The 24,904-nt window shown below is 40.5% G+C and overlaps 1 protein-coding gene across 6 annotated transcripts in view; it reads left to right on the top strand.

The window, feature by feature from the left end:
- Window positions 1-24,904, top strand: part of LOC100745461 (leucine-rich repeat-containing protein 4C-like) — a 274,466-nt gene that overhangs the window by 128,360 nt on the left and 121,202 nt on the right. For 2 of the 6 annotated variants that reach the window (XM_033321046.1, XM_012386515.3), the window contains exon 1: window positions 10,385-10,773. The exons of the other annotated variants lie outside the window; for them this stretch is intronic. The gene's annotated coding sequence lies outside the window, so the exon portion shown is untranslated. Of the gene's footprint in view, window positions 1-10,384; window positions 10,774-24,904 lie in introns of those variants that run through there. 6 annotated transcript variants of the gene reach the window in all.

Below are 24,904 nucleotides of genomic sequence, written 5' to 3'. Positions count from 1 at the left end.
TAAATTTCCTTATTGTCGCGCAAACTCCACACGATTCGAAGCATATTACGGAATCTTGCGGCTTTTTAATCGTGCGAACGCGGTTCGTTCGTCCGGCTTGAGTTAATGAAAAGAACCTTTCGTTAGAAATGGATCGGGAAAGAAGAAAGGGAAGCCGACGACAGAGAAGTGCACGCCGAGGAGAATTGGGATTGGAAGAAGTGCGATGTAATTAGTTGGGAATAATTTCGTTTTTCTCCAACTCCCTCGTTCGCATAATTAGAATTCCATTTTTACTTATTCGCAGCTTATTAGGTTGATGCGAAAGTAATTCTTTCAAAGAAGAGGACTCCCTGATTACTTCTTCTTTCGCTTATTTATCCTTTCGCGGGCAGCTTATTTTCGCTAGGATCGAATTACGATATCTTCGAAATAGTAGCAGGTACCGTTTATCGCATAATTCCCATACGCTTTCGCGTATTTTTTCTTTTTTTTATCGTTTGCGTGAAAATTGTTACATTTCTGCGGTCGTGATATAGTTTTCCTCGATGGAATTACGAAGCGTCCAATATGAATTTTATCTGCACACATTCTTGAGATTCGCGAAAAATAGTTTTGAACTTTGCACTTGGCGAACTTCGAACGAGATTCTCAGCCTTATAAAACAAAGAGGTCGACGTTAATGGAGCAATTCCGAAATTATCCACTTGCGAAGTAAAATATGCAAAAGTATATTTCTGGCGAAAACGTAAAAATATTGTAGTGGTTCGGTTAACTGTCGAATAAAATCACGTTTCATCGGGGCAAGAGCATGCGTTAAGATGGTTATATCAAGTGTAAAATTTCGATTCTATCGCGGGAGAATCTTCGAAATTTGAAAGTTTCGATTTCGTTATTTTCTCAAAACGGAACAGATTGTATTACCTGAAGACGAAGAAATTCGGTAGTCCTAGAACAAAATTCGTTGACCGATTGGCCGTGAATTGGAACGGGCCAAGAGGCGGGCATTGAAAGAAGCAACGCCAACAAACGCGTGCCACCGCTTAAAGCAGCCACTAGGGGCAGCTTAATAAAAACAACGAGTCGGAAATTGACAGGGCTCCGTGTTCGGCGAAGCAACCAGGCGAATTCAATCAATCGCGTCCAAGCGACGGATCGGTGCGGCGCGATGAATTGTGTATGATTTGCTGGTTCTCGGTTTCAAACGTGTTGCCACTTCTGGGGAACAATGTAAGAACCAATCGACACGGCGAAAGCCCTCTTCTCTCCCGGCGCCGGCTGGTAAATGCATTTACAGAGGCCGACTTTTATAGGACGATTATTTCGTTACGAATTCACCGTCGAGCGGTCGTAAAGTCTGGTACACAATTATCTAATTACCGCGGCAATTACGTCGCTGAAATTTCATTAGTCGCATTAAAGGCTAGGTAAGGCTAGGGACACACAATCGTCGATAGGTACACTTCGATCGACGCCGCCAGGTAACTGGATTTTAGCCGGACAGGGGAGGAAATGGATCGAGGGCTAGATGCACGCGGAAAGCAGCTCAAGAGAAACTATATTTTGCCGCTCGTGGCAATTACAGAAAATCAGCCGGTGAATTCGCGGTGAATCTCGCGGATAACAGGCTTCCACTGTGTCGGTTTATGTGTGTGCGAGGGCGCACACGGCACGCGATTAATTTATTGACTCGCGATCGCATGATGGATAACGGCTCGTTACTCTCGAAATATGACCGGAATTGTTAAACCGCCACCAATCCCCGCTTCGCCGCCAATCTGCTCGTAAACGAAGAACAGTTTGCGCGTGGTGAATGAGACCACGTGGAAACGACAGGGATTACATCGAGAGGCTGAATTCACGGAATTTCTGGAAACGGATATTCTCAAAAAATCGTCCGGGGGAGCGAGATAACGGTAAGATAGGCGGTGCTATTTGTCTTACTTTCTCCGGCCCATTTGTGACGATACAGATCAAACGATCAATGGATATACACATAAGTATTGCGGAAATTCATCTGTTTCGAACATTGTAAATGCCCATAATTCGCGTTTCTTATGGAAACCGAAATGGGGATATCGGTATTTCTAAAACGGTATGTAGACAATTATATATTTCACACGGTCAATTTTTTAAATGCCGAGACGGGACGTTGTTCCGATAAACAAAGATTCGTTAGCGAGTCTCGTGGAAAAAACATTTCAGAAACGTCGAAGCAGTTTGCGATTTCCGAAACGCTCAAGCGGTTTCCACGATAATCGACCACCGATCGTTAAAATTCTCAACTCTCGCAATTGCTTTGTTACCATCCCCCCTACTCCCCTTTCGCCCCCAAAAAGATAAATCCATGACTACTCGGGGAACGAACGAATTCAATTCTCCTTGTGCATGTGGATACAACAAGAGGGAAATTCAGGCGAATCATGCTATAAATTAAAGGGAAGTGCTGTTGCAACGATTGCTTACGATTGATCCACTCGCGGGACCACTTTTTCTCCTTTTTTTCTCTTCCGCTTTTCTTTTCTTTTTTCTTCTTCCTTTCGTTGACATTTCCGACGTTACACCTACGTCCCCTTTGTTACTATAATATTCAGAGCACGCGTCGTTATGTTTCTTCTTTATATCACAGGGGAAGTGCAAGTACGAACGCGTATGAAAACAAAATTTGCTCGTTCCCACAGGGATCGTCCGGAAAATTGAAACCGTGTTAACACCATAAAGATCTATATACAACCGTTCCTTGGCGCATTTCATTCGCGTTTCAACGTTAAACGCGTTGGGTATTTCAGATCGTTGATATTTAACGCGCGCTTTTCTTCTTTCTTCCTAGTAAGCATTTCCTGTAACGTTATATGGTTTTTACCACTGAAGACGAAAAATTCTTACTATTTTTATCGTTTTCGAGTGTAGCAGCCGTGTGTTGCTCGTCTTTAATCAAATATCTGAGATTCGAAGATATTTTCTTATCGAAATTGTCAACTTTCTATTATTTTTAATTTCGTTGCTTAGCAAGGACGCATACATATTGTACGATCGTCCTCTTTCACTTGTTATATTTATCCTTTGTTCTCGTTTCCATCGTAATATTGAAACGTGTTTCTCGTACTTGTACATTCTATTATGCAACATTTACTTTATTCTACAAAGGACGTAAAGAACGCATACAGAATGAAAATGTTACAGGGCAGGCGTTAAGTAATTTCGTCGATATAAAAGCGGCTTATAAAATATTTTGTTGTAATTTATAACGAGAGAAGGAGGCAACTTTAAGCCATGTAAAATCCTAATTAAAGTTATTGCCACAGTTTCACACTTTCCGGTCGTTGTATTCGATGTTAATCGTACGCGTACCTGCCCATGCCAAAGGGCGAAAGATCGATCATTTCTTGAGAATAACTCGCTTCCGTTCGTGCCAAAATCCAAGCGCGCCGAAACACGAGGAATTTCGAGACGCAACCACCGTGTGATCGAACCAGTTTTTCTTCTGATCTATTTTACCTGATCGATGTAATCGTTCGGTCCCGGATACGCTTTTCCATAGCGGACAATAAAACGGACAGGGTCGAAATAGTCTGCGCGCAGAGTGCCGAGAGACGGTATGCGAGTTCCCGTGTCGCACGTGTGCACACCCACTACCATGGAAAATACCTTTCTATAAAACGAAGCGTGACAGCGTTTCGAGGTACGAGCGCGCCCGTAATAATAGTCGGCTATAGCGTATATATCGGCTAATCCGATTGATCGAGCGCTAAAGCGCGTTATTATCGCCTTACATTTTCCATGCTGTGCCGTTCGTTGCATCCCTCAGACATGTCGTGTCGCCCACAGTTCATGGCCTACGTGAGCGTATACCACGTACCATACCGTGGACATGGCACTCGATCCTTTCACCTCTGGTCATCTCCTCCACCGTCTCTATGTGTCTGCCCTCGACGCATCCACATGCAATCCCGACGTTGCCCCATGACCGCGTGTCAAGTGGTTAGGGCGATGGTCTCGTTGGAAGGGACGACGATCTGGGAAAGCATTTTTCGACGATCGTCCAGGAAACATTAATTTTGTCGCTGTTGAAACCTCGACTACTACCAACCTCCAAGCAAAATCATTAGTGAAAAGAGCATAAGTAGTTTAGTTTTATGATGTTACTACGTAACTCTAATTTTAAGAAATCTCTTTTTAATTTCGTTTAATTTAGCTTGCGCTTTCGTAGTAATCTTGTATAGAAGTTTCGTGCAACGACTACCAATTCATCCCATACTTATAGAGTAAACTAACAAATTATCGTTAGACATAATCTCTACGTCAAAAATGCTGCTACGAAAATTCTGTGCAGGTAATGCGGCATGTAATCGCGTGTGCCATTTCGGAAGATTTAGAGAGGAACGCTCGTCGGCAGAACTAGTAAACGAACGAAATTAAAAAATCATTCCGGAAACGGGGTTGACAAAGTCACGTTTGTGCAGCTACTAATTAGCTGAGAGGCGTATTTTTTTTATCTACTTTTTTTTAGAAATATAAAGTTCCTCGGCTTGCAACGGAAGCACTTCCGTCGACGAGTAGAACTCATTTTCGAAATATCACCGGTTCTTCGAGAAACAGTCCCCTACAACGAAGCGTTAAATTCTTTGTACAACATTTTTCAAATACCGTTTGCTATTTTGCAAAGATCTGTTTTTAATTCACCACATTTTCGTCGGAATCTTGTAAAATTCTTTTTTTCTTTTTCTTCCTTTTTTTTCTTTTTCTTTTTCTTTTTTTTTTTTTTTTGCTTGGAAAGTTTAGTAGGGTCAAGGAGTGCTTGCGGACTTTCTACTTCCTTTTTGTACTTAGCCTCGTTAAGGATCGACTTTCTCGTAAAAAGCACTACCTTTCCATTGGAAATATTAATTTAGAAACTATGATTTATATTTAGACATTTTCGTACAGTTAAAACTCGAGCAATTTTGGAATTACGACTATTGGAATAAATAATAGATTTATTATTCGACGTAACGTGGTCGAGTAAGTTTGTAACTTTCTCCGTTACGCTCGCTATTAATTGTACCATAGACAACTGCGCCGAACGATGTTGCCTAAGATAAATGTGACAGAGATCCTATGTAAACCTAGTTTACGGTAAATTGCGATGAAATTAACTACTTGAGCATAGAGGGAAAACCTAATTAATTTGTTTACCTCGTAATCTATTGAAATTTTTAATTAAATAACGATACAACGTCATTTCGTTCATTTTATATAGTAGCTTTTACATCTTTTATTACTTTATGTAACACAATTAGTTACTCCGTCATGCTTTTAAAAGCATATAAAACAAATTATGCTTGCGTTAAGCTCTCAGGCATCGATGTATGCATTTAAACGTGAATGCAATAAAAAGTTCAACATCCTCGTTCGTTTTCTAAATATACGGAGGACGAACGTCGATATGGAAAGAGAGAAAGAAAGGACGCCAACGTGCACCTTTTTACATCTAAATACGCAAGTAGCTCCATCCAACTAGGAAATTCAATCATAGAATTCGATGAATCGGTCGCGCCGAAATTAAATCGCGTTCGATTCAACTTCAAACGCGATACGGAACAATATCCATGCTTCAATTAAATTTAGTAAAATGCCGATTGTAGCGTTTTTCTTCTCCCCTTTCATTCGCTGCTTTTTCCTTCTTTCCTTTTTTCTTCTTCTCTGAACCAAACGAGTTTGACTCGACACTCGTGGACACAGAAATGAAAATGTATGACGAAGTAAGCGCGTTCAAAGAATCTTCATCTAGGGCACTCGATACCAAAAATAGAGGAAAAGAGAGATATACGAAGCAGTGATGCTCGTCTTCGTGCAACGACCACATCGTAGCTCGTACGCGACGCGCTACCAGGAACTACATCTGTGGCCATCGAAATGAAGGAAAAATCGTCGGCTCGCGCCACGCCGGGCTAAATATCGATTCGCGTTAAAATACAATCTGCCGCCCTTGGTCCGCTGCTTATGGTTGGTGGTTGCTTAACGCTCGATTCGGCCGCTCTTCCTTTACTCTCCGTTTCGATCGGTCCAATTCCCTCCGTCGTACGAACTATGGTCGTCGGATTTAACCAGCGAAATTTTACGCCTGAAATCCGACGTTCAAACGCGAGATCGAAACATTTTAATCTGTTCTGCTCCAACGAGGTGTCATTATTAACTCGTCGATTGAACGGAAATACGAGATGCGCGTTAAACGTTATGAATATTTCTCGAGGATCGCAACGATATGCGTTCGTTTCTTTTTCCTTTTGCCGCTGCCACGCTTTCCATCGCTCGATATTATACGAATTATTTAAATCGTCCAAATGAGCGCACACGTTTGCCGACCAAGCATATACGTATCAATTTACACGCACATATTTAACATTAATGCGCGCATCCTGAAAGCGTATCGTCGTGCAGTTTTCGTTCGATTCAAATCGTTCCGCGGGGCTGCTACTGCTTGTGGATGAGAAATTTCTATTACATTGGTCGATGTTTATAAAATTTATTGGCGTCGTGGAATACTTGACGAATCGGACATTGAAATGTCCGCGGGAAAAACTAGCGCGAGCGCAAGAATATTCATCAATCAATGTACGCAATCAACGCGTACGTTGTGATTGTGGATCATGCGAAGAAAAATGTTATCGAGAAGTTCGTTGATTCGACGAGACGAAGCTTGCTAACATCAATCCTACAGGGATTTTACGGTTTTCAAATTTCCCTGAAACGTTCTTTGTCTTATTGTTTATAATTTATATATGACTTGTATATAAATGCTTAAAGAATCTCCTCTATTTTATTATAAATTGGCTTTCAAATTTCCAAATAAACACGATCAACGGAGATAAACTACCTCATAAAAACGACGTCTTGTTAATCATCTTAATTCGTCAGATTATCTTTGACAGCGTGAATTTCTTCCGAAATACGAAGTTACGTAGTATGTAAGCTGATAGCCATTACTAGCATTACGTTTAATTCCGATAATCGATATGACCCGGATACTTGCAGAAAGGATCTATAGAAAATACGCACCAGCGATATTGTAACAGCTCATAGAGTTAATACTGGATTAAGTATTCCTCTTTTGATTGAAATTGGTCGAATCTGCCGCAGCCGAATAAATTAGCCGGTGGCGCAATCGTATGCGCAAACGAAAATTATATACGACAGGGTATTATCGTAATATGGATTTAAACACGTTGAATATTAACGGGTGTACCCATCGAAAATTCAGTTTCAGTTAAATATGGCTTAAGCATTGTATTTGTAAACTTGTTAATTATAGACGCAGGATTAATCCGGTGACAAAATAGCAGTGATCGCAGGCGAGCAACTAGATAATTCGTAATTCAAGTTATTTCGCGAATGTTGATAATCGTAGAGTTATCGACGATGAAAAAAGACAAAGAGGAAACAAGGAGAGAAAAAAGTCAGAAAGGAAATGAAATCTAAATCGGTCCACCGCATTGTTTTTTCGCCAAACCTTCGATATTTGATTCTGCAAATTTTATCCGGAGCTGTCGTTTTTATTTGCAAGCGTTTCGAAAGCTCGCAGCACGCACCTCGAAAATCGACGTGAACTGCACCTCAAGTGGAATAAGCGCTCGAAAGGCGGACAAAAGTGCAACTTGATGCGACTCGATGATCGTTTCTAATTAAAAGTGATTTAGGCTCGCTCGTTTTCGAACTGGAAAACTGGTTTCAACGACGAGAGAGGGAAAACTGCTCACGACAGGCGGACGATTCGAGTTAAAATTCAATTTGACGCCGCTGCTCCCAAAACTCACGGTGCATCTGTCAAATTGAACTCACTTCCGAAGAGTCGCCGAATATTCCATATAACATTAATTTAGCGAATTTCTATGTGTTCGTTTTATCTCTTATCGCGGAACCTTTAGTTTGTCGTTTTCAAATATGCGTATTGACATTATTTCTGTTTCAATAGAATTCTAATGGTTCCATTAAAATAATAACACCTCGCGTCCTTTACAATGACTTTCGTTTAGCCAAATTACTCCTTTCTTTCCACGATTACTTCTCAGCTGTCTGGTCTAATGCGATTTAATTCCAGATTAATGCATTCGTCTCTACTTCGCTGTAAACATCTGTTTTCATCACTAGTTTCGCAATGTCGGCTTTTCTTTTTCTTTCGTAATTTAGACTCGGAGTACCGAAATACGGAAAGTTGCGGATTTTTGCTTAAACAAGTTTTAACGGCGGTGGTAATCCTATAAACACGTGGAATATCATCGAAGGCTAATGATTCTACGTGAGAAAATTAGAACAGAGATGTAGAATAACGCTGTTTTCAATCTAAGCTACGGTTTCAAATAAATCAAAGATTCGTTGTATGTTTATCGTACATTTATCGAATATGGGCATTTTCGGGCAACGTTCTATAGACAAACGATAAATATTGCAGAAAATAATAAAACCACGATAAATTTTGCTAACAAATTATCTTTCGCCGGTATAACAATGGCTTGCGTATTTTTCTTCGGTAAAAACATTGTTAAGGATTCTGTTTTTCGCTTTTGTAAATAATTTCCCGTTTCGAGTATTCTTTTCTCTCTTTCAATTTTACGCCGTAAATTTTATACTTCGAACAAAATGAACTGCGTGATAGATATTTCTTATTTTTTTACGTAGAATCGGTTTCTTGCACAGTGTGCCACTAGTTGAGCGACACGTCATGTACATACATAAATATACAAGGTGGTTGGTAACTGGTGGTACAAGCGGAAAGGGGGTGATTCTACTCGAAAAAAGAAGTTGAAAATATAGAATAAAAATTTTTCGTTTGAAGCTTTGTTTTCGAGAAAATCGACTTTGAATTTTCGCTCGGTACGCGTGCACTTTATCACGTCCCGTTATAGCGGATCTCGCTGTAGATCGTTGTCTCGATGGAAAAAATTAAAAAAAAAATTTTTATTCTATATTTTCGACTTCTTTTTTCGCGTAGAATCACCCCCTTTCCGCTTTTACCACCAGTTACCAACCACCCTGTATAAAATCGATATAACTTAGATGTGTCGTTCGTCATAGTCGAGCGCAAATCAGAAACTTCGTTGGAACGTTTAATTCAAATAGGCCGGTAATTATACGGTCAGTGCTCTTCGTAATACCGCCACTACGCTCTTTCTTTCCTCCCCGTCCACTTAGTAGGGGTTTTCATCAGCATTCCGTAGACTGTACATTTCCGGCGAATCCCCATTGTCCTCCGTTTATCGTGTACAAAGCAACGAGTACGAGTTCCGACTATTCTTCTTCGTCTGAAATCGGCTTCTAAACGTTACTCTAATGCCGGGGGGATCTGCTTTTGGTCGTATTACACATTGTTCTACTTTGACCGTCAACCGCCCTCCATTATCTAGTGGAATCGTTGGGTCGACCGAACACCGACTACGAGGATCCGCTTGAAGGGGTGTTGGTGAACACTGGCGAGACGAAAAATTAGTTTTCCGTTAAATTACGACATTGACGTGATTCATGCATGAGAACGGACGAAGTGGCTGGTCGGTGGGGTGGAGGGGGGTTCGAAATGTAAACGGATCTTATCTCGGTCGATGAAACACGTCGTTCGATATTCCGATACTAGGCAACCATCGCCATCACCGTTGGCTCCAAGGGTATCGAGGCCTGGCATAATGGAATTCCTCGTTATATAAATTTCGGTGCACATTTTTCTGGCACCCATCGATCTCGCCGGTCTTCCATTTTCCTGGCTTTTCTCTTTTAAAGTCGACGTATGTACTAACCTGCTCGTACACTCATCCGCTTTCGCTCTCTCTATACACGTATGTACTTATTGTATATATGTATATATATCTCTGTCTCTCTTGTTCTTTTTCGCTTCACGGCCTCGCGCTTTGTTTCATTCCGTTTCTGCGAATAGCCGCTCGATTCCTCGAACGTTTTTCCAGAGAAACGGGGAGAAAACGGAATTCCATCGATAACTGTGAATCCAGCGTCGTTCTTTAAATGATTTTATCTCGCCGAGCAAAACGCTGGCAGCGGATAAAAAGGGATTCCCGTCGATTAACTTCCGCTACGCTTTTGTCTGTGGATCGCGAGCCAGAGGAATAGTAGCGGATCATCTGGAACGGTACTTTGGTAAGGCTTTGAGTACTCGGATATCCGCGAAGTCGAATATCTGCGATATGGTTGTTTCGATACGATCGAACGGAAAGATTCGCGAAACGGTCAGCATTCGATGTATTTAAGCGATCTTCGACCGTAGAATTTAACGAACGATCAAGGATAGCGACGAGCATATCGATATGGCATTCGTTTGATTGTTTGCGCGGCGTTCGACACGACGACGACCGAGATGCGTCGATCATAGTCGATCTTTCGCATCGATAGATGGCTCTGCCGTCTAACGATCGCATTGCATCGTACGCTGCCATGGACCGTTACTCGGAATGCGATTGCAGAAGTCTACGCTTGTTTACCTCTAATAAACCGTTCGTTTTAGTGCACTTTAGTCGTGATTTTCTATTTTACGTTGGCGATTGGCGTCCGTCGCTTGTAGTTTCTTGCTCGTGTACGTTACAGAACGAACCTTTTATCTAAGGAGTCGTTAATTCAAGCAGAAATTAGGACGCAGCCAGACGATGACAGCAGTATTCGGCCCCTGTGTTTTCCAGCGCGAGCGATGTTTCGAGCGATATTTTCATACGAGGTTAAGTTCCTTTTCAAAGTGAGTGCGGACAATGAATATAGCGAAATTGTGGAATACGTGCCTCGTGCGACAACTGATATTCGTCGATTCCTCGGTGATTCGCGGTGAGTGTGCATTCTGTCTATTTCATTAAAAACGCAAATATATACATTACGATTTACATATTTACGCAACGAATTAGCTCGTTTTTAACGTACACGACACTAAGAACTCTAAGAAAATTTTCGACTAAGTTGATTCGTTCTCGCACGTGTATCTCACCAAATGTCCAATTTTTGTCAGTCTATAAAAATTGCCAGCGTGGATTTCGCGAAATTCAATTTCCATGTCAAGGGTTGCTTGATTTTTCAATTTCTTTTTATTGCTAACCGAATCAAACTTCGTTCGCCGTAAAGTGGCGTGACGAGAAGAGTTCTCGTCGAGACTCTTACCTGCGACGTTCCGTCGTCCCGTGCATCGGTCCTTTAAAAAGCACGAAACAGGGTAAAGAAGTTATGGCGATGGAACAACGGACGGGTATCATCGTCGCGGCAGAATTTCCCGACAGCCGGCTGTTTCCAAATTTATCAGATAAGCGTGCAAGAAAAAAATACACAGGCGTAAAGGAATACATAATCAACGAGAACAGAATAGGATCTCGCAGTATAGTTATTCCAGTCTTGTCGTTTATCTCGTCGTTCTTTGCCTGTCATTCGAGCGCGTAGATCAGTGTACTCCACAAACGGAGACAGATGTCACTTTGTAACATTACGTTCGCTTATCGGTGAATTTATTGACTTTTTATCGAGAACGCATTGAACTCGTTTCTTTCTTCTTTGTAAAGTTTTACAATCATAGGGAAATATACTGGATGTAGCCAATGTATATTCGAAGAATGAAAAATTAGCAGAGGCACGAGAGTTTAAGAAATCACGAATATTTAAAATGTATGGAACATGTGTTAAAAATGATTAATAAACGTTTCATACTTTCGATATTTGTTCACAAAAAAACTGTTATTTTCTCAGCAGGACACGCTTTTTCTCTCAGAGACAAGTACATGCATTTTGAAATGTTTCGAACGAGTTAGAGTTGTAATGGTAGTGAATAGAATATTTTATTCGAAAGTGAAAGTCACTTCTCTATTCCCAAACTCCTAGGCGAAGATGTGACAAAAACTTGATACCCACTGTGAAGTTACTTTGTGAAAGAAAAAAAAAAGAGATAAATTGGTCGATGGGTCTGTTGGTGTGAGACTCGAACGATGCTTCTCTGGTTTGTCTGGCGAAAGATGGCCTGACTCTATTACGAAATTCAAAATCTTGAAGCAAAAGTGATATAAATGACTAAATTATGATCAAATTTTTTCCTCTTTAACTTGTTTATTTATACCGTTATTCTGAATGATGTGGAATTTATTATAAATCGAGACACGACAAATGTAAAAATACTACATGATTACGTACAGGATACGAAAACTGTACAAGTTCTACGAATGTGTCTACTTCGCGATAAAGGAAATAAAGGTGCACGCGCGTGTGTGTACTTTTTTAATCTAATTTCGTCCAGTTTCCAAATGGCTTTTTATAAATCACTGTAAATCGTCAATGTTTGGTACCACCTGTTCAAACCATTTTTAGGGCTTATCCGGACCGTAAATACAGCTTACCATAGGTATTTTCCAACTACCTGAGAAGATGCAGGTAGTGTGACGCTACTTTGAATGCATCGTCAGGTAAAGCAAGCGGAACGTTTATCGAACATTGCCGTGCGGAGTTCCCTTGCCTTTCACTTTGTTCGATGTTTCAAGTTCGATATCTCCGGTACGTTCACTCAGAAACTCGGAATTTAACTTTCGGAAATAAAGCGATTTACAAACACGCTCGGAAAAATATGGGTTTTTGAGCGATGCACGCACGGATCGGATCAATTTAATGTCGTGAACGTGAGACTCCGGCTAACATTCCGAAATGCCTTTACGGAAGTTCATCTCTCTACGAACTTCCAAACTTTATTTCCAGTTGTAAAATCTGATGGTTCAAGTTGATTTTGACCATTCGATACACGGAGGGACACCGTGCGATACGTCTTATTGCAATAATTTTAAATATCGATAAAGAGTCGTATCGTGCCGCTACTCTCGCGTGTGATATTAAGGAAGGTTCAAACCGGTCAAATGTACCAAAAACGAAAGAAGGAAATGACACGATATTTTATATCAAAGCGAATGGGCCGGAGCTCGGTCTGGTTTTTCAAGACGCATAACGATCGTCGACCATATTTTTCACTTTCCGTACCCTCGATTAATTTTTTTGTTCGCGAATACTCACCTGGCGCAAGAGTATCTAACATCGGGTCGCTCTCTCCTTTTTCTTTTTTTCTAACGAAGCTTTTTACCTGAAGCGACCAACCGTTTCCGCGGCGCCAGATTTCCTCGATATCTCGATAAATTTTCCTGGTAAAGGTTTGCTATTTCGTGGTCGGATCCTCGAATGTTTCTACTTTGGGCGAAAAAGCGCGCTTAAGAACGAACGAGGGAGAAAAAAGGGAAGAGCAGGAGAAGAAAAAAGAAAGGAACAACGATTCTCGTCGATTAATCTTCGTTTCTTTTACTGTTGTACGCGAACTGCACCTTTTGCATCCTTCCGAGCCGTATTATATCCTCGATCGCATCATTTCCCTTTATTCAACCGCTGTTCCATCTTTCTCCTGCCTCCTGTATTATGCATTATGAGTTATTAATTATTTATAAGTGCATCACCTACTTGAAACTTGCTCACCATTTCATGCATCTTGCGACGTAATATGATTTATCTATCTACGTGATCTTTTCCTTCACCTTGTGAACTTTTATCTCGTGACCGCGAGCAATTCGCGGATAATAGTCTTGCTGGGCTATACAGTAATGGAAAGCAGTTCTAAAGTTACGCCGCACGTGTATTTACATTTATATTATATCGTGGTACGTCTTCAAAGGTATTCGATGATGAAAAATTTACGAAAGCTGATTTTCTGGAATAGTGTATCGTTTTTTCTTTTTATGATAAGTAACTGCGTGTTTCATTGCAGAGGTCGAGTATATCCGAATTCCATATTTTTATCTTTAAAACCGTTCCCTAAGTGTTAAGCCGCTTTTAAGACGATATTGTAAATACATATGTAATTGGAGTTTTGTTTCTTTTCTTTTCTTTTTTCTTTTTTTTTGCTACACATAGATCGAATATTATGAAATAAGCACCGGTATGATTTCAGTGGCTATTAATTACTTAGTTTGTAACAGGTATTTTATAACCTACACTTAGAGAAAATATTACATACGTGCAATTTAATTTCTGCTGTTATTACTGAAACCGATTATTATAAAACGATTTAACCTTCATCGATTAAAACGTTATGTACATTAGCGATTTTATTACTTGCATTTTCTGGCTTTGTAGAAGATTAAATTAAACTACGAATTTTTGATAATACATATTTTAAATTCATTATTAATGTATTCTCATAATTGTCACATATTCCATAGCTTCGAAGCATGTTACACCGTAATTTGTAGTATCTAATTTGATAAACTTTAATGTATTCTATGTTAATCTTGATTTTTGTACAATTGTAGCAAGAGTTGCAATTTTTTATACATATTTAAATAGCTTAACACGTTTGCTATCAACTTAGGACTAATTTAGACTCAATTTTAATTCTACGCTGCTTGTCGTCGATTATGCATTTCGGAAGTGACTAATCTATTCTTCGTACTTTTCATCGGAAAGCTTCGTTATCTCTTATTGTATGGCTTTCATCACTTGGTGGAAAATGTCGAAGCTCGATAGAACGGAGTTCCTCTGGGATTAATTTTCGCTGCTCTATCGTCTACTATTCGCGTTAAATTCGCCTCCATTTTCGCGTCCGTTGTCGCACAGCGTTCTCTTGAACGCTCATAATTGCGTTGGATTGCTCTTTTGTACGCCTTAAATTGTTACATTGGCGCTAATGTTTTAAACGTAGGGGTTCACGTTGAATTTATTATTGCAACAGTCGAAAAGATCATGGTTCGTTAAATAACAGTTAGACATTAACTTTTATTCGTGATGTTACGTTTCTTAAATTTAAGAAGTACAAAAGTTGCCATGTTTTGAATAAAATGCTTAGGTATTTTATTGCCGTTTTTAAACAAATTTTCAAATTATTTTCCATTGATTAGTTGGAAATGTAGCTACGTAGTATTCGAGCGATCGGCTGAAATAGAATATCCAGATGGAATCTTGGATTGACCAAATATCTTCTCGTTTCTCCTCTATTCGATTCTATGCATTCGTAGCGCAAAATCGTCAGAAACGGATCAGACAGCGAACTGGGTATAATAAAGGACAAATACGATTGTACTGAAATTATAATACGAATAGCGCGGGAATTGTTCGTTTAATGTTCGAATTAAATCCCCCATCGTCGAGCCGATCGCTAATTGAATAACCAGATGGAATCATTCGATGAATGATTGGATGAAAAATTTATCATGGATCGTAAAATTCGGCCAAGCGTGGAATAATCGTTGTTACAAGTTAAACGTGACCTGTCGTCCCTTTCCGTCTGCCAACGTTTCGACCGCGTTCCCAGCCTCTATCTGAATTACAAAAGTCGCGGGATTAGGCGATCCGCTTAATTTCAGAATGTAATATATTATTCATACCCTGATCTGCATATCCCTTGGCGCGGTTATCCCCAGATAGAAAATACGGTACAAGATGCAAATGTAATTTATGCTTGCTAGCACCGCGACCGTAGCTTAGCACTTGGTCATCGGGCAGTTACGTAGCCGCGTGTGTGCACACGTATTACACCTGTCTCGTTAGTCTGGCCATCGATACCATTCTTCGATGATTTTTATCCCTCGGCGGACTTAAACGCGAAAATAAAAAAAGTGATTCTCGTCCATTATTTCCGGTTCTCTCTTGTGCACGGTCGTTCGTGTAAAACGTCTATTTTCGAGTCCACAGAACTGTACTCGGGATTCATTATTGCCTTTCTCTCTATTCCCTCATCCGACGTGTGTTTCTTGATTACTTTAACATTCGGCCGTGTCGTTGCCTGTTTATAAATGCGCGTCTGCAACGAGCTCGTAATTTTCTACTATACTCCTACTATTTGTCGGGTCCAACCAATTCCAACTCTTTGATTTAACTTTCCCATGTATAACGATATATGGTACCACGTAATGAAAATCATAGAACAATAAAGTTATGAAAAAACAAAAAAAACGTGAAAACTATAGATCGTGTCACAAAAGTTATGGAATCTATAAACCTACTAAAGATATAGCGGATAATAATAATTACGATAATTACTACGTGGAATGTTCAAAATGCATTCTCCTGTTGCGTTTAGGGCTCGAAAAGTTGAATTATGAAATTAATTAATTATCGTAACAAGTTGCCACTTGTATATTATTTATTACCGGCACAAAAAGAGAATTTGTCTTTATATGCTGCAATAATACCTTCCGATATACGATATCGTAATACTATAAGGAAACACATTAAGAAATATGCTGCTCGTATTGATTGGCAATCGATATATTCACGTTAACAGTTTTGTAATTCTCTTCTTCACATGATATGTATTCAACAAACACTCGCAGCATCGTTACACTAACAGCTGAGATTTCCACGCGAATTCCACGGGTCTTTTACGGACAGATATGTGCGCTAATATCAATGTATAATTTATCTCTCGTCCATGCGAATTCTTTCTTTCTTATTCAGGAATATTCCTCGAATGAACTTTCTCGGAACGAAATCTCGGAGTTTGGATTATCGTTGATTAAGTTACATTCGCCCTTTTCGCCATAGAGTGCGCCGCAGATACGTACATTATTAATTTTGACACTCATTTCCGTCTCTTAGAACGAATCGGATGCATGCAGATATAAAAATGTGGATTCTGAATACTTCGTTATAAAAATACGTATTAATGGCGATGGAAGTTGCCCCGCGCTCTGGCAAATCGACTCACCGTGGTAAAATTTCACTCCTCGTATTTTTCACTCTCTTGTTTTCTCGTTCGTTCGATCGAACGTGTTTTTCTCTACGTTCGAACGGTTTCGAATTCGACTATCGTCGAAGGGCGGAAAGTTTCGCGTTAATTGATTCGTAATTAAGCCGAGCTGCGTTTCGAATATCGCGCGTACCGTGTAATCTCCCTGACGGGTGAGAGTTTCGAGAGACGCGTCATTTCCTCGGGTTGGAAAATCGAACGTCGCCTCACCTCGATGGTAAGCGATTTCACGTTCCCGTTCCCCTTTGGGAACAAAATCGCAGATTTCTCGTACGATTTTCCTACCATATGGATACATTTTCTAGTCATCGTGGTCGTCCTTCGAACGATCTCTATCTACCCGGACAAAATGCTGCGAGTTGTCGTGTCCGGGGAGGTGGAGGGAGAGAGAGAGAGAGAGAAAGAAAGAAAGAAAGAAAGAAAGGTTGCCGCCGATTAATTTCCGTTTCTCTTTCGCCCGCCGTTCGTGCGAATCGTGCTCGACTGTTTTCGGGCCCGCTCAGGCGTATTATATCCTAGGCACACTATTGCGTTTTGTCTCGACCTACCGCTCTGATATTAAATCATTCGAGGCTCTTTATTAACGGGCACCCTGCTGATCGGATATTTAAAGCTGTTTCCGCCTGACAGTAGACGATGTCGTAATTTTCGTGATTCAGCTCGGACATAGTTTATAAATTACATTTTTCTCGAGATTAATTATTTATACCTGGGAAAGGGAAGTGGTTCGATGGTTCCGTTGAATTATCGATTTCAAGGAGTTTCAAATGCGACACTTTTATGGATTATTTTATCACTCGTGTTGTTTCATTTGTCCTGTTAATCGTATTATTCTTGAATTCATGCTGTTCACCGCGCGTTTTTGGATATTTTGCAATATGTTGAATTCGAAATCATTTCCATCCTTTGAGCTTTATTCGCACCAATTTCACTTCGATGCTTCTATAAGAATTGATCAACAAATATATCTTTGCACCTCTAATCGAAAAAATATTATGCAGTTTACATTCCTTTTAACTGTGTAGCTAAAATCAATAGCTCTTTATATAAATATTGGCGCATGCGGTTTTTAATGTAGCTTCATATGTTTTCGGCCGACGTAAAATAAAGCAAAGAGTTTCCTCTTTTATGATACCTCGCAGAGAAAGGTTTAGTATTTGATCTGGTGAACGCGTAAACCATCAAATGTCTGCACTTCGTTCGATCCAGCATCCAGGAAACTGTCTGTTTAGCTCTTCGTAAGTTATTAACGTACAGCGAGTTGGCCTCTGTTTGATGTACGACGACCCTGAAACGTTTTTGAGTAGGTGGATGTTACGTTCATATAAATAGTACATTTCTTGATGTTTGAGAAATTCGCAGTTCGAAAATACGAAACTGGAGCAATAGAAGAGGAAAGGTGATCGAATATCCTACCTGTGATCCTACCTGTGACTATAGTCTTTTCTATTAAAATATCGTTGTTTCCCTTATCGATATTATCAATAGCATTTCCTGATCTTTCTCTGGATCTTCGCAGTAAGAGATGATCAGCGTTGAATTCTACAAACGAACATTAAACTATCCTAACATTTACATAAGCTTCTTCAAATGCTAAATTCATACTCTCTGTAGCTATTACGATGCCTTTTCAACGTTTAAACTCATAAAAAGGTTACGCGAATATTCCTGCGCGATGATTCATGAAAATAATGGAATTGAAATTCAGGAAATAATATACTGTTAAATAATGGAATTTCCACGATGTTGTTATAATATTCAAGAAGTACATTATGGGAACATGTATTCCTCTCTAACGTTATTTCTAGCGACATAAATTTGAAAATATATTTCGTATGTACTACTTTCCGGCATAACTTAATAGATATTCGTTTAATATGTAAATGAATATTATAAAAACCATTAAAAAGAAATACGAAGAAAAAAGAAAAAAAGAGAGCTGTCAGTTCCATACGAATACCTACTATGGAGGAATTAGCTAAAAGGTAGTCACATCGTTAATAAAATACGACGAGCAGATAGCACAGTCTAAAACGTACGTTGCATGCTTACCCAGGAAAAAAGTCCATAACGTTTTATTGCTTGAAATCGCTTTCGTCGAATACCGCATGCATTATGTACGTTACTCAAAGCCGCAGCAGGTCAATACATCTTCGAAGTCGGTCACATTCCCTCAGTTTCTTGCTATTCGAATATTGAAATGGCGCATCCAGCCCGTCCTCCCACCCTCTTTCCTCCCCTTTTTTCTCTGTTTCTTCTATCAAAGCCCCCAAACTATCTTGGAGAATAAAATACCGAGGGTCGCCAGGGAAAAAGAAGAGATTTCCGCCGATTAATTTCCGTTCCCCGTTCCTCCGTCGTTCGTGCGAATCGCGCGAATCGTTTTCAAGTCCGTCGAGGCATATTATATCCTCGAATCATCGTCCCGCTCCGCCTATCGGTCTCTTGCTCTCTTCTCTCTCGTTCCCCTTCTCTCTTTCTCTTTCCGCAGCCCAATCTACCCTTTCGTACACTCCCTCGTCCGGCGATCCCCGAATTCGTTATAACCGAGAGCCGGGAACCACGCAACCGTAACTTTGCAGGATACGATATACGGCCGAGGAGCAAAGAGATGAGACGGAAAGGAACGCTTTACCCCCTTCGACGGACGGAGAAAGATGGCTTGAATCAAATTTACAGACTTCCTGCACCTCCAGACAGAAAGCCCCGAGCGACGCCTAGGAGAAGAGAGACTGGGTTGGCGGTTTCCTCTTACGGTTGCGAGCGATACAATACCGCGCGCTCTCTTGTCACCGATCGTTTCGAAATGTTTTCCGGTGTTTGCTTGACGACAAGCTACAGAAGTAGATTTCGCGTTATTTATTTAGCTGGAAACACGGACTGGCGCGCCGTGTACGCACCCCGGCAATACCGATTAACCGAAAGCTTCCCTTCCTTGCTCGCTAGCTCGCTCACGCGCGCACGCGAACGAGCAGCGGAGGGTAATTGGTTTCGGCCAATCAGCGTGCATTCGTCGGAACGTGCCGCTTATAACGCTTCTGTGTTTGTTGTAATTAGGATGTCAACGAATAATGCGTGTCCGGTAATTATCGATGATATCTGACTTTACCGACCGGGACATTCGGATTAATTTCGATACTGAATTCGACGGGGCCATGCGGTAATTAGTTTATTATGTTTGCTGTCGCGCTTGCTTCCCTTTGGGCCCTCCCGTATCTCTAGCTGTGTAAGATATTTAGCGTTCATCGAGGTTCACCGGTTAACGAATATTTGATGTCGTTTGAAAGTTCGGCACGGCAATGAAACCTCTAATAGGGTAAATATCGTTGGAAAACGGCTGTAATCAGTGACTATTCGATTATTCTTTCGGCGATATAACGAAAGGGCAACTGGCTGAGAAATTGCAGACCGTTCTGGTGTTTATCGCAATCTGTTACGATGCCATGAATTTTAAAGATTTCGCTCTAGATACGTATATAATAGAAAATGATATTTCAGTGTGATTAAGAAGAAGTGGAGAGGCGGATAATTGTTGTAGCATCTACAATAGCATTAGTAGTTGCCTTATCTATTCAAAATTCCATCGTGCTAATTACCACATCGGATAAAGTTGCAAATTTCCTAAATCAGTTATGAGCTTATTATCGGACGTTTGTTATTTGTTTTATTCGTAACATTGGAACTTTGAGAAAATAACCTTGTTTTCTTGCGTATTAAAAGTTTCTTTAACATTTTTTTAATGAGATATGTAAAAGACAGCGGATTATAATTAAGCATAAAATAGAAAAGAAGAACATTTTTTCTCTGTCACTTTTACGCGTTGTTTGAGAAATTGCAGTAAGAACAAACACATTTTCTCATAAAACTTAGCTTTCTAAGTTTGTCATAGTAAAAGTAGATTGTATGATGGTAGTTCTAACTTACACTAACAGTTTCGTAATGAGAGCAGAAGAGGTAAACGTAGAAGATAAATATTCTTTTTGCAACGTAATTGCGTGTATCGACTTGTATCTACGTTGCCTGTTCCGTTAACTGCAAAATTACGAATTCCTCTAGATCCTCTGAATTTCCGAACACTTTGTCCTAGTGTAAGTTGCATCTCGTATATCTAATTAAATTTCTAGCAATTATCAAGCGGCATCGGTCGTAAAATTTCATTTTCCATTTGCAAATGGGTGTTAAATTTTTGCACCTGGTCGAATCGGGAACTCGCAAGGAATCTTATGGAAAAAGCTTCGAGCGGAAATTAATTCCAGGACTTAATAAAAGCGGTAATGAGCCACGAAGATTAGGGATGCAAAGCAATCGTCGCACGGCCTTATCGACGCGCGATTTTCATTATTTATAGCGTTTGCTTCGCCGTTCTATCCAAGCGGGACGGAAAAAGCAGAAACGAATCGTACGGTCGTTTCAGTAAAATTCTTTTATTCGCATACCCTGTGTTTCGAAACGTACAATTAACGCGTATACCGATCACGAGTAAATCCAGTCTACGTTGCGTTTCACGTTCGTCAGTCGCGGCTTACGTGCCGATCGATATTCTCGGTTTTCAAAACTCATTATCCGTAAAATTAGACTTCGAATCTAATTTCAGGCAAAAGATTTTATTACTTTTCTAGAAAAATTGCAATTCCCCGATGTTATTCTAATACCACCTGCAGCTATCCGCATCGTTGCTGCCGGTGGAAAAAAAATTTGCGAGTAAATTGGCCGATTCTTCGCAGTTTCGTTTGTCGCTCGTTCGCTACGCGGGTGTAAAGAATCAAACGTCGCAAGTATCAAGTCTGAGAATGCTCAGAGGCCGGTTCCCGCAGCGTTTCAAGCGTTGGAAATAGAGATTGTTTCGCACGGGTTACGAAGGCTCGGGGATTGCTTTACAAGTCTTTTGAGGTTGAAATTGCAGACAGAGAGATGAACGTCAGTGTCGGTGTTTGAGGTACGTGAGGAACGTGACTCTTCTAGATATACACGTCTGGTTACGCGCGGTTTATCGAGTTTCGTTTTTCTTACCGCGTTTCTTTCGTCCTTCGAAAATCTTACTTTCCTCGGACGCTCGTCACCAAGGCGTCCAGGTTTAGCCTTTTATTTCGTCTTGTTATCCTATCGTTTGTCAATGTGTGCTGATTCAAATCGCGTCCAGAGGATATTATAGAAAGTTGCTTTATTTCGTTGTATTTATGGTTAATAAATTAACGTCGTTAAACGAAGCAGGGAAATGATCGTGCCGCGGCACTCGAAATCTGGGTTTACTCCGACCAAGATGATTAACAGTCACTGGCGATTAAGCAAATTATCGCGGCGCGATGCGACGCGACATCGCGAAAAACAGTCGGCAGACGTCAAGTCGGATAAACGAAGGCTCTGCCACAGATACGGATTTCAATAGCTTCTTGCGATCGTTATGTTACGTACTGATCGTTCTGAAATAGAAATGGCGCGTCGAGCGACAATTACGGTTTCTCTGAGAGCAATAATAACACGGTTCATTAACATAAAAGATAGGTGCGCGTGCTGTAAAAACAGTAAAAAAACGTCGATGAATTTACTAGCCTAGTTTAATGCCTTAGGTGAATGTATTCGAGCAGGCGTAAACTGAATTTTTCAAATAACGAGTTGAAAAAGTTGAACGACTGCTTGCATTTGAACGAGGTTGAGTCGTGAATAGCTCCACAGATGGAAGCAGTAAGTTTAATTAGAGTCTGAAGGCAGAGATTAACGAATAGATAGAAAGTTAAGTAGTATGAAATAGGTTTGAAGAAAAATAAGAAGCTTACTCGCGAAGTCATAAAAACTTTTTCATTTTTGCAGAATAGAAAGATCGAGCTGCGCGCGGACAGGCATTTATTCGCGAGACGTTAAATAAAATAGTAAAAGATACGATCGCGCAAAACTCTTACTCTCCACTCTCTCAAACTAACGCTGTATTCTTAACTCGGATTCCACCTCTAATTTTTCGGTAACTTTTCTAACTAACTCTCTCTGCGTTATCTGTCTATCTTTCTCCACTCTACATGTACCAGGTACTCGATTATCCGGAAAGTTCGTGCCACTTTCTTATAGGCGATGTTCCAATAATTTGCTACAAGCGAATCTCTATAAACGCACACGAACGATATACGGCTTCTTACTTACTTAAAAGCTTACAGCAACTGCAAGATCCGATACGTACTTATCGCTCGCACATCCGTTGTTCTCTTCCCAGCATCTGCACTTCTCAAAATTTTATCATTTTCACGATATCGTCGTAAACGTGCATTGGCAGGTATAAACAGTCATTACTATCCAAACTACAACGATAAACATATTGTTTTTAGACTCGTCAGAGAAGTGGCAGCACAAATTGTATAAAAATTGTACGTTGTAACTTTAACCCGGAACGAACCGATCCGTAGGAAGTTGCAAACACCTTGATACCATGCGATCGCAACGCAACCCATTTTACGATTATCGTTCGGCGTTAAAAATATCCGACGATAAGGATAGAGAAAAAAGTCGAGTCACGAACTGTTGGCCGGCAACGTGTCTGTTTCCCGGCTAATAAGAGTGTATCGCGGAGGAAAGAAATTGGAAGGCAGCGAGGTAAATGGAAAGTCGTCGCGATATGGATGCGAATACGAGTGCTTTCGGAGAATCAAGATGAGGGTGCGGCACGAAAGACGTCGTTGTCACGTAGTCTCCTGATGGCCCCGAGAATTCACGGACCTCGACGGAGGCTTTAAAAGGAAGAAATATTAATCCAAGTTAAGCTTACATAACGATGAAACACGGCTGTTTCCACCGCCGAAGTGAAGTTCTCATGGAGCCTGCAAGGAGAGAGTGCGCCCTAACTAGACAAAGGCAAACGAAGCGCGGCGAGGTCACTCTTGTTTCATCGTGTATACATATTCGCGACTGTGCCGCGCGTGTGTCTCTCTGTACGGTCGTGTATGTATGGGATACAGAAAGAAATTTATTATGCCGCCAGTAAAAAATATCAGTCTCTGCTATACGTATGAGAGTTAATTAAACTCAGGTATACGATACGTAGATATCAACGAGTCGATGATATCTTTTTCAACGACGAGAGGCACGGATGCTTGTCGAATGTGTGTAAAAATGGTGGAAAAATTCAGCTCGTCGATATCGTTCTTCGGTGGATCTTAATTTGTTTGTATTTTAGATGATCTTGGATAAGATATTTTAGACAGGGTTTGCTTACTACTAAATAGGACAATATTTGATCTGATTTGCTTTATAGACTACTGATGATTTAAACGAGTTTTTTTTTATTAATAATGTACAATTTAATAAGTGGAAATATTTTATGTTAAAGAGAAAGTGAGATTTGCCATTTGATAGATAGTTTACCGCTTAATAATACACGCATGAAAGTTATGGGATGTGTAAATAAGTTAAAACGTTGCACACGATTTATTTACATACGTATTATCATGTCATCGGGCTATGCTCGTAACCAAAGCGAGCTTTTAAAGTGCGAAAATTGTGTCGTTCCGGTGGCACGTGTGCACATTGAATGTAGTTAATTACCCGATGAAGCGAAATAAAGCAAAATAGAATAAGAGAATTTTATAGCGATATGGATGTCACAACGGTTTTAACGTGGATGAGCGAATGGAAACTTTGACGTAATACGAATACCTCATTGTTTATTTTGCTCTAACTAAAATGAAGGAACGTGAGATATTCTCTTTCTCGACTGCGATAAGATGACCATTTCGAATCTCGAGTACAGCGAGATTCTTTAACGTAGAAAGGGAAATATGGCGTAAATTCGTATGGAATGAAAATTTCGATTTTTCTATATTTACGATCAAAACGAAAACAAACGAAGACAGGCGAATTCGAAATTCTACAGGAATGCGTCCCGTGACTCGAGGTTGACGCGACTTGGCTCGAACCGGGAGATACCGGCAAGATAACGCAAGATTTGCGCGGCACTACGTCACACCGGTCGATTTGCATAAATAAGGCGTACACTGGTGTCCCATCAGGTATTATGCTCTCAAAATGCATCGAATACGAAGAGCAGCCATGCATCGGGGATGAACGCGTCAGGTGCCCCTCTGCATAGAGTTGCGCGTATGCGTGGCGGTAATCCCGGTTCGGTGAAGGGACGAAAGAGAGAAAGAGAGCGGTTGGAAACGTGGAATACCTGACCATGATAAATGCCCGACGCACATCACTCTCGCGACGCGCGTCGCTCGAAAC

The sequence above is a fragment of the Bombus impatiens genome, unplaced genomic scaffold (genome assembly GCF_000188095.3).
Source record: "Bombus impatiens unplaced genomic scaffold, BIMP_2.2 scf_0389, whole genome shotgun sequence".
Taxonomy (NCBI): domain Eukaryota; kingdom Metazoa; phylum Arthropoda; class Insecta; order Hymenoptera; family Apidae; genus Bombus; species Bombus impatiens.
The sequence above is the reverse complement of the archived record's forward strand: the minus strand, read 5'-3'. Positions and strand labels throughout refer to the sequence as shown.